General features: G+C 36.8%; 1 protein-coding gene across 8 annotated transcripts in view; it reads left to right on the forward strand.

The window, feature by feature from the left end:
• LOC141400057 (uncharacterized) overlaps positions 1-7,068 on the forward strand; it is a 55,687-nt gene that overhangs the window by 15,582 nt on the left and 33,037 nt on the right. The gene's annotated exons all lie outside the window — the stretch shown is intronic.

Consider the following 7,068-nt stretch of genomic DNA (forward strand, 5'->3'; position numbering starts at 1 on the left):
CAATGTAAAGAAGAGCTCTTTCGCAATACGACAAGTTGGCTATTTAGGATACATTGTGGGGGAAGGATCACTGAAAGTCGATCCAGAAAAAGTCAGAGCTATCGCAGATTTTCCAGTACCAACCTCAGTACGGCAGCTGAGACAATTCCTCGGAATGATTGGGTGGTATAGAAGATTTATTGAGGATTTCTCAACGTGCACCTTTGCGCTGACGGAACTTCTGTCGAAGAAGAAATCCTTTAAGTGGTCTGAGGAAGCCCAACGCTCGTTCGAGTTGTTGAAGCAAAAGCTGTGTAGCGCCCCAATACTCATGAATCCTGACTTTTCGAAACCTTTTGTTCTACAATGTGACGCAAGTTCTGTTGGTGTGGGAGCAGTTTTGGCTCAAGTTGATGACAATGGAATAGAGCGCCCAATAGCTTATATGTCCCAAAAACTAAATAAGTCACAACGAAACTATACCGTGACAGAGTTAGAATGTCTTGCAGTTGTACTTGCTGTGAAGAAATTTCGAGCCTATATTGAAGGACACGAATTTAAAGTCGTGACCGATCATGCGAGCCTAAAGTGGCTAATGAAGCAGAATGATCTATCTGGTCGACTTGCTAGATGGGCTCTGAAATTACAGGCATTCGACTTTACCATAGAACATAGACGCGGTAGAGACAACGTAGTCCCGGACACTTTGTCTAGAGCATTCGAGGAAAGTAAAATTATTTCTGAGTTAGAAGTAGACGTCTTACCAAGTATTGATATGGACTCTGAAGCATTTGACAGTGTTGAGTACTCAAAATGGAGGGTAGAATTTCAAAAATTAGAATTTCCCGATTATTGTGTGGTTGGCAAGCACATATACAGACGGGTCAGTGTAGAACCCGATTTCGAAGGCAATACCAGTAGTTGGAGATTGCTAGTTCCGACTGAATTACGGGATAAGGTAATGTTTGCAGCCCACAATCAAGCCAATGCAGCCCATGGCGGAATAGCCAAAACAATTGAGAGGATTCGGAGGATATTCTACTGGCCTAGACTCGCATCTGACGTTAGGGAATATATTCAAAGATGTGATATATGCAAAACATCTAAATTTCCTACAACCATTTTGAGGCCACCAATGGGACAAATGCCTATAAGCGAAAGACCCTTTCAGCGGTTATATGTTGACCTGATCGGGCCTTTTCCTAGAACAAGTAAGGGTCATATTGGGATAGTGATAGTTTTAGATCACTTTTCCAAATTCACATTTCTGAAGCCCTTAAAGAAATTTGTGACATCTCCTATAGTGGCATTTCTTAAAGACGAAATCTTCAATTGCTACGGTGTTCCAGAAGTTATCGTTTCTGATAACGGAACCCAATTTAAAAGCAAGGAATTTGAATGTCTACTTAAGAAATTTGGAATTAAACACCAATTTACAGCGGTGCATAGCCCTCAAACTAATGCAAGTGAAAGGGTGAATCGCTCAATCAATGCTGCTCTTCGATCGTTCGTTAAAGAAGATCAAAGGAAATGGGATAATTATCTCAGTTCTATAAATTGTGCCTTGAGAAATAGCCGACATCAAACATTAGATAAAACCCCATATGAAATAGTGTTCGGACAAGTAATGATCACACATGGTGATGATTATTCGATTTTACGAAATTTGAAGATGTTGGAAGATAATGATCTTCGAATTCAGAGGCATGATCAATTTGATATTTTGAGAGATTCTGTACAAGCAAAGATGAGGGAGGCTTATGAAAAGAATGAAAGATTGTATAATCTGAAATGTAGAAACCGTGAGCTGAGTATCGGACAACAAGTGGTAAGGAGAAATTTTCCGCAAAGCTCATTGGCAAATAAGTTTAGTGCAAAATTAGCACCTACAGGAATAAAGGCAATAGTACTTAGGAAAGTAGGTAATGTAAACTATGAACTAAAGGATGTTGACACCGGTCGATGTGGTATTTATCACTTAAAGGACATTTGGGAGTAATTAAAATTGTGTTTTTTTTTTTTTTTTTTTTTTTTTTTTTTTTTTAAGCGTGGTGTGATTGTGAGTTTCGTTTGCGCTACTTTGCCTTTCCTTAAATTCTTCAACCTGAAATTCCACTTTGTACATTTTACATGTTTCAATCGAGTGGGCGGATAGGAAAAAAACAAATTGAAAATAGACTTTTTCAAAAGGAAAAAATATTGTCGATTATTCAATTTTTGGCTTTTGCCCTGACAAGAACACATAAAATAAATATTTAAAAAGGAAAAAATATTATATTCCTCTAAAGGAAATTGTGAAAATCCCTTGAGAAGGAAATCCTTGTATATTCAAATTGTGTTCTAAGGATTGACAATTTTAATATCCTTTGAATGGGACTCCTGCTTATTAATTTGTAAATGGAAATCGGAACAACTCATTTAAAACGCTCATAGAACGAATTCTTCAGTCACTCAAAATTTGGAGAAGATTTTTCAAGAAATTATATACGAATTTTGCAATTTATCAGTGAAGGCAGGACGAATCCTTAAAAATAAGTTAAAGATTTGGAATTTTGTGTGATTTTGCGATTTTTCAATGTTGGCTACCCTACAATTGTTGAAATATTAATATTCCTAATATCCTCAAGATCGAACATTTGAAGAACATCCAGTTCCAGGACTAAAACAAACCAAAAGCTCTATAACAACAATTTGATTTAATTTGGATATCAGATCATAACATCCTTTCTGTACTGGTCATATCATCCTCTGCCCTTCGAGGCATAATTTTGGAACCCATGAATTAAATCTTTGTATGGAGAACGCAGTTTTTATTACACGTTAAGATTCAACACACAGTTTTACATTTGTCTTATCCCAAATACTTGAATTTCATCTAAACGGGCTATGCAATTTGAATATTAATTAACTTTTCCATCCAGCAATTTCGACCAAAGAACCATTATCCTCAGGCCTGATGACAACGGTGATCTTTATTGGTAAGTCGACGTTATAAATCTTTATATATATATATTCTCATTGTATTTGCCCGTTCACCCTGCAAGACAATTTATTACATACATTATTTTATGGCCACCGGTCAGAATAATCACTAATACCCATAATCAAAATCTTATTGTCACTCAATTAAGATTTACACTTAATATTAACTGTACAAACAATTTAGTTTTCTTTTAACTCTATATATATTAACTACATATTAAATCTATACCATAGCACGAATGGTTTTCATTTTGTTTTCAATCAACATTGCATTTACTAATTATATTATTTTCGCGACCAAAAATACTTGTTAACACTATTGCAATTTACTTTTTGTTATTTTTATTGTTTAAATTATAATTGATTATGAATATTAACTAAACTAATTCGCTTTTTCGCACGAAAGATGAGAGGGAATTCATAAGGGATTACTATAACTGGGTCTAAAGAGTTATGAACTTCTTTAGAATGGTTGGGTGGGCGGTGGAACCGCTAGTGGCTGACTGATACCTTAGGCCACGTCTTTTCTTACGTCACTCCTCTTACTCCTTTTCTTACTCTTCCCCAACTTCATTTATTTCAAGGGAAATGCTCCCTTAAAAAGAGCTACCTTATTTGAATTTTACTTTATGTAAGCGGACCCGAATGCTATTATCCGAGGAAAACAACCCCCCCCATGACTGAGCACGGCTGGGGCGAGAAGGTAGCCACTTCCTCCGGAAATAGGACCAGGTAGGGTGGGTCGTTACAAAGTCTCTCCAGTTGGTCAAGGAGTTCCCTACTCTGTCTCTCAAGACTGTCTCCAATCACTTTGAGGTGTAGGTCGTCCCCGCCCAAAACTCTAGTCCTGTCAGCCGTAGACTGATTAGCACCAGTTTTGGCTAAAACATTATCCTTTTGAAAATCCGGTTCGTCAACAATAGTTCGGGTTGTATTTTCTGCACTTGTAGCAGTTACGGCTGTAGGTGCCAAGGCATCCACACCTGAGACAGCCGGATCACAATCGCTTGATCTCGACGGCACGTGGCTTGTGATCTCACCAACTCTTACCGCCGGTACTGGGTTATTAACTCCCTGCACCGTAACTTTATTCCTTTTTTTCCTTTTACCCATCTTAGTTGATTTATATAAGGGAACTACCCCGATCCAATGTTGGTCCACGGGGGGTTTGAAAGAAAAACAAACCCCCAGGGTCTCTGAGATATGTGGAGACAGAAAACACCTTCAGTTTCCCTCGGGCGTTGCTGGCCCCGCATATCTCAGAAACCCCCTTCCCATCCGCCACCCGGGAAGACGCGCCCAGTAGAAGATTGGCAACTCCCGTGGGATCGCTACACTAAAAGTATTAGCAGAACCCACAGAAACTTCAGTGATGGCAGACAAGGGCAGCGGAACTAACTCTGGTTGTTCAGATTCAGCATCATTGTTAGTGAGAACAGAAGTGGTCCCAGTATTCGATGTTGAATCTTTTAAGGTTTTCCTACTCCTCAGAGTTGGAGTGGAATTATTCGCTGCACTCGAAGGATTAACAGAGCCCCTGACAATTTCTTTGTTAGTTGCCGTAGTTGGCAGAGATGGGTCTGACACAGTGGCGGTATTAGTTTTCGTCCTCCCATATTCCGTAACGATGTTAGCAGATATAAGGGGGGACTGAAACGTTAGGTGTTTCAGAAGACTTCGATTTGTTTGAAGTCCTCTTTTTAGACCTTTTACGTTTTGGTTGAGATACGACAGGTGAGACAACAATCCATCAAAATTTGGATATTTTTCAAAAATCGAACTAAAACGAGACATTCGTAAATACGCGTTCCAGATTTCCTTATTTATTTCAGATATTTCAATTGACAGATCATTAGCGAAATTTTAAAACTCTATATCAATATTTCGACATTTTACACAGCACCATCTGAGTCCCTTGAAATCGTGATTGAGTCAGTCAGCAATTTTTTATCGATCCCGGCACATGTAGCATGCGAGCGATTGTGGCAGAGCCAACACTCAGTGGTTCCGTCGGAATCAGTTGGATTCATGCAATTATCGTAGAAGCAATTCATTTTAATTTATTATTACTAAAAATTTAAAGCAAAAATAAAATTGGTAGAAAATCCGATGCCAGTATTCAACTCTATTCTATATAAATAACACAGAAATTACAAGATATCAATTACGGAAAAATATTAAGAGGAAGAGAACTTACCAATTAGATGAAATTTAAAGAAGTCAATAATTTATTACTATTCACTTGATAAACACATGCAGGAACAAGTACACTTAAATTAGGTATACTTATCTACGATTTAAAAAAATTATCACAATTCTGGTTAAAATAATAAAAAAATATTTTTTTATTATTTATATAAGCGTTCGAATGAAGAAGTAGTGCTTTAAGAATATATACCAGGTTTATTGCAATTTTCGTACATAGCATCGTGGTGTGTACAGACTTCGATTAATAATGCTGCGCCACACAGCGCCCAATTGTCCCGTTATTTGTAAACCCAAGGATATGTAATGAAATATTGAAAATATTACAGTTCTTGTAGTAATAATAAAAAAGATCAAAGGTTTACAAAGACATAATAAAAGAATACCTATTACCGTTCTTTAAAACCGGTTATCCGACACAAATAACAGTTTTTTCGGTTAACCGAAAATTACATGTTTGGTGAAAACCGGTTTTCCGGTTTTGGGCACCCTAGTTAAGAGGTCTTTCTTACCTAAAAATTCGTTCTTTGTTTCATTTTCGCTTCCTCTCCATTATTCTAATGAGGTGGAAAATAAAGAACGACAGTTGCGACGATAGTTTTTGGATTGCGTCCCATGCACGACAACAAGGAACAACAAGTTGATCACAAAGCCGCCGCCATGAAGCCTACGGGAAACAGGTCAGCTGATACTGTAACTCCTTCGGAGGATACCGTTTTATTTTTAATACTAAATTATTTCGCCCTCGGCGTCTCCTCGGAGTTCGTTTCGCCACGCAACCGTGCAACTCTTCAATCACATTCTGCACTCTTTACATGATCAATGTTTTTATGAAACATTGCACGATCATGCCCCACGGGCACACAAATGTAAAGAACTTTTATAAATAATTAACATTTAATTTTGCAACATACAGTGACTGTCACTGATGCAATGATGCAACCTGAAATAAAAAATGTAAACGTCGCACGTAGGGTTAAAATTCGAAAAAACGGCGCTTAATTGAAAAATCAAAACATACTTTTTTTAATAATCTGTCTTGACAGGCTTAAAGAGTACAAAATTCTAGCTCACTACCCAAAATAGCAATGTCGTATGTTCTTTACTTTTCTTGTGTCACTGTGTCATAGTTGGGAAAATTTTCAAGTTTTTGCGAACATGTAAAAAACATACATTTTTGCGGTTGTGAACGGCGATAACATATTTTTGATATATAAAAATGCCATTTTTAGTATGGATATATCAATTAGAGGTACTTCTCAATATTTTAGAAAAAAATTGTTTTAACAAAAGTGTTGTAGAAACATGCCTATAAAATCTTCAAAATATGACCAAATTTTCAATAATTTTGAAATATATCAGAGTATTGAAAAAAGAGTGTCGAGAAGGTCGTGAGAAAATTTTTTGTATTTTTCTCTTGACTGTTTTCTTTAATTTTCAGCTAAAACCCCATGCCGTTTTTTGAGCATTTTGAGTTATGTCAAAAATGGTGAAAATAGTCATGGTTCATATTTTTGGCTTTTTGGGTTTTTGTCTTCATTTGCTCTGGTCTTGTTGTACATTATGTTGTGTTTTGCATTGATGCCTGTGTTCATACTAGATAAGGCTATGTGTGCAGGTTTACCGTTACTATATATATATATATATATAATAATCCGAACTTTATATATGATTTATATGAAATGATGGTGATGGAAGTTAATACGTCGACAATTTGGAGCTCGTTCTTATGAAAGTTTGTTTTAATTTTCATATAAACTTCCACTCAAGGTGCAATCCCAGCTAAAGTCTACTTCTGCTATGAGAATATACGGAGGGACGAACTTGCATGAAAAACCAAAAAGATAAAACGCAAAAAATCATAGCTCTACTATTTTTCAACCGACTCCTTCTTGCTTTAAG

This window comes from Musca autumnalis, unplaced genomic scaffold (assembly GCF_047663935.1).
Source record: "Musca autumnalis isolate F117 unplaced genomic scaffold, ASM4766393v1 scaffold_3, whole genome shotgun sequence".
NCBI classification, from domain to species: Eukaryota; Metazoa; Arthropoda; class Insecta; order Diptera; family Muscidae; genus Musca; species Musca autumnalis.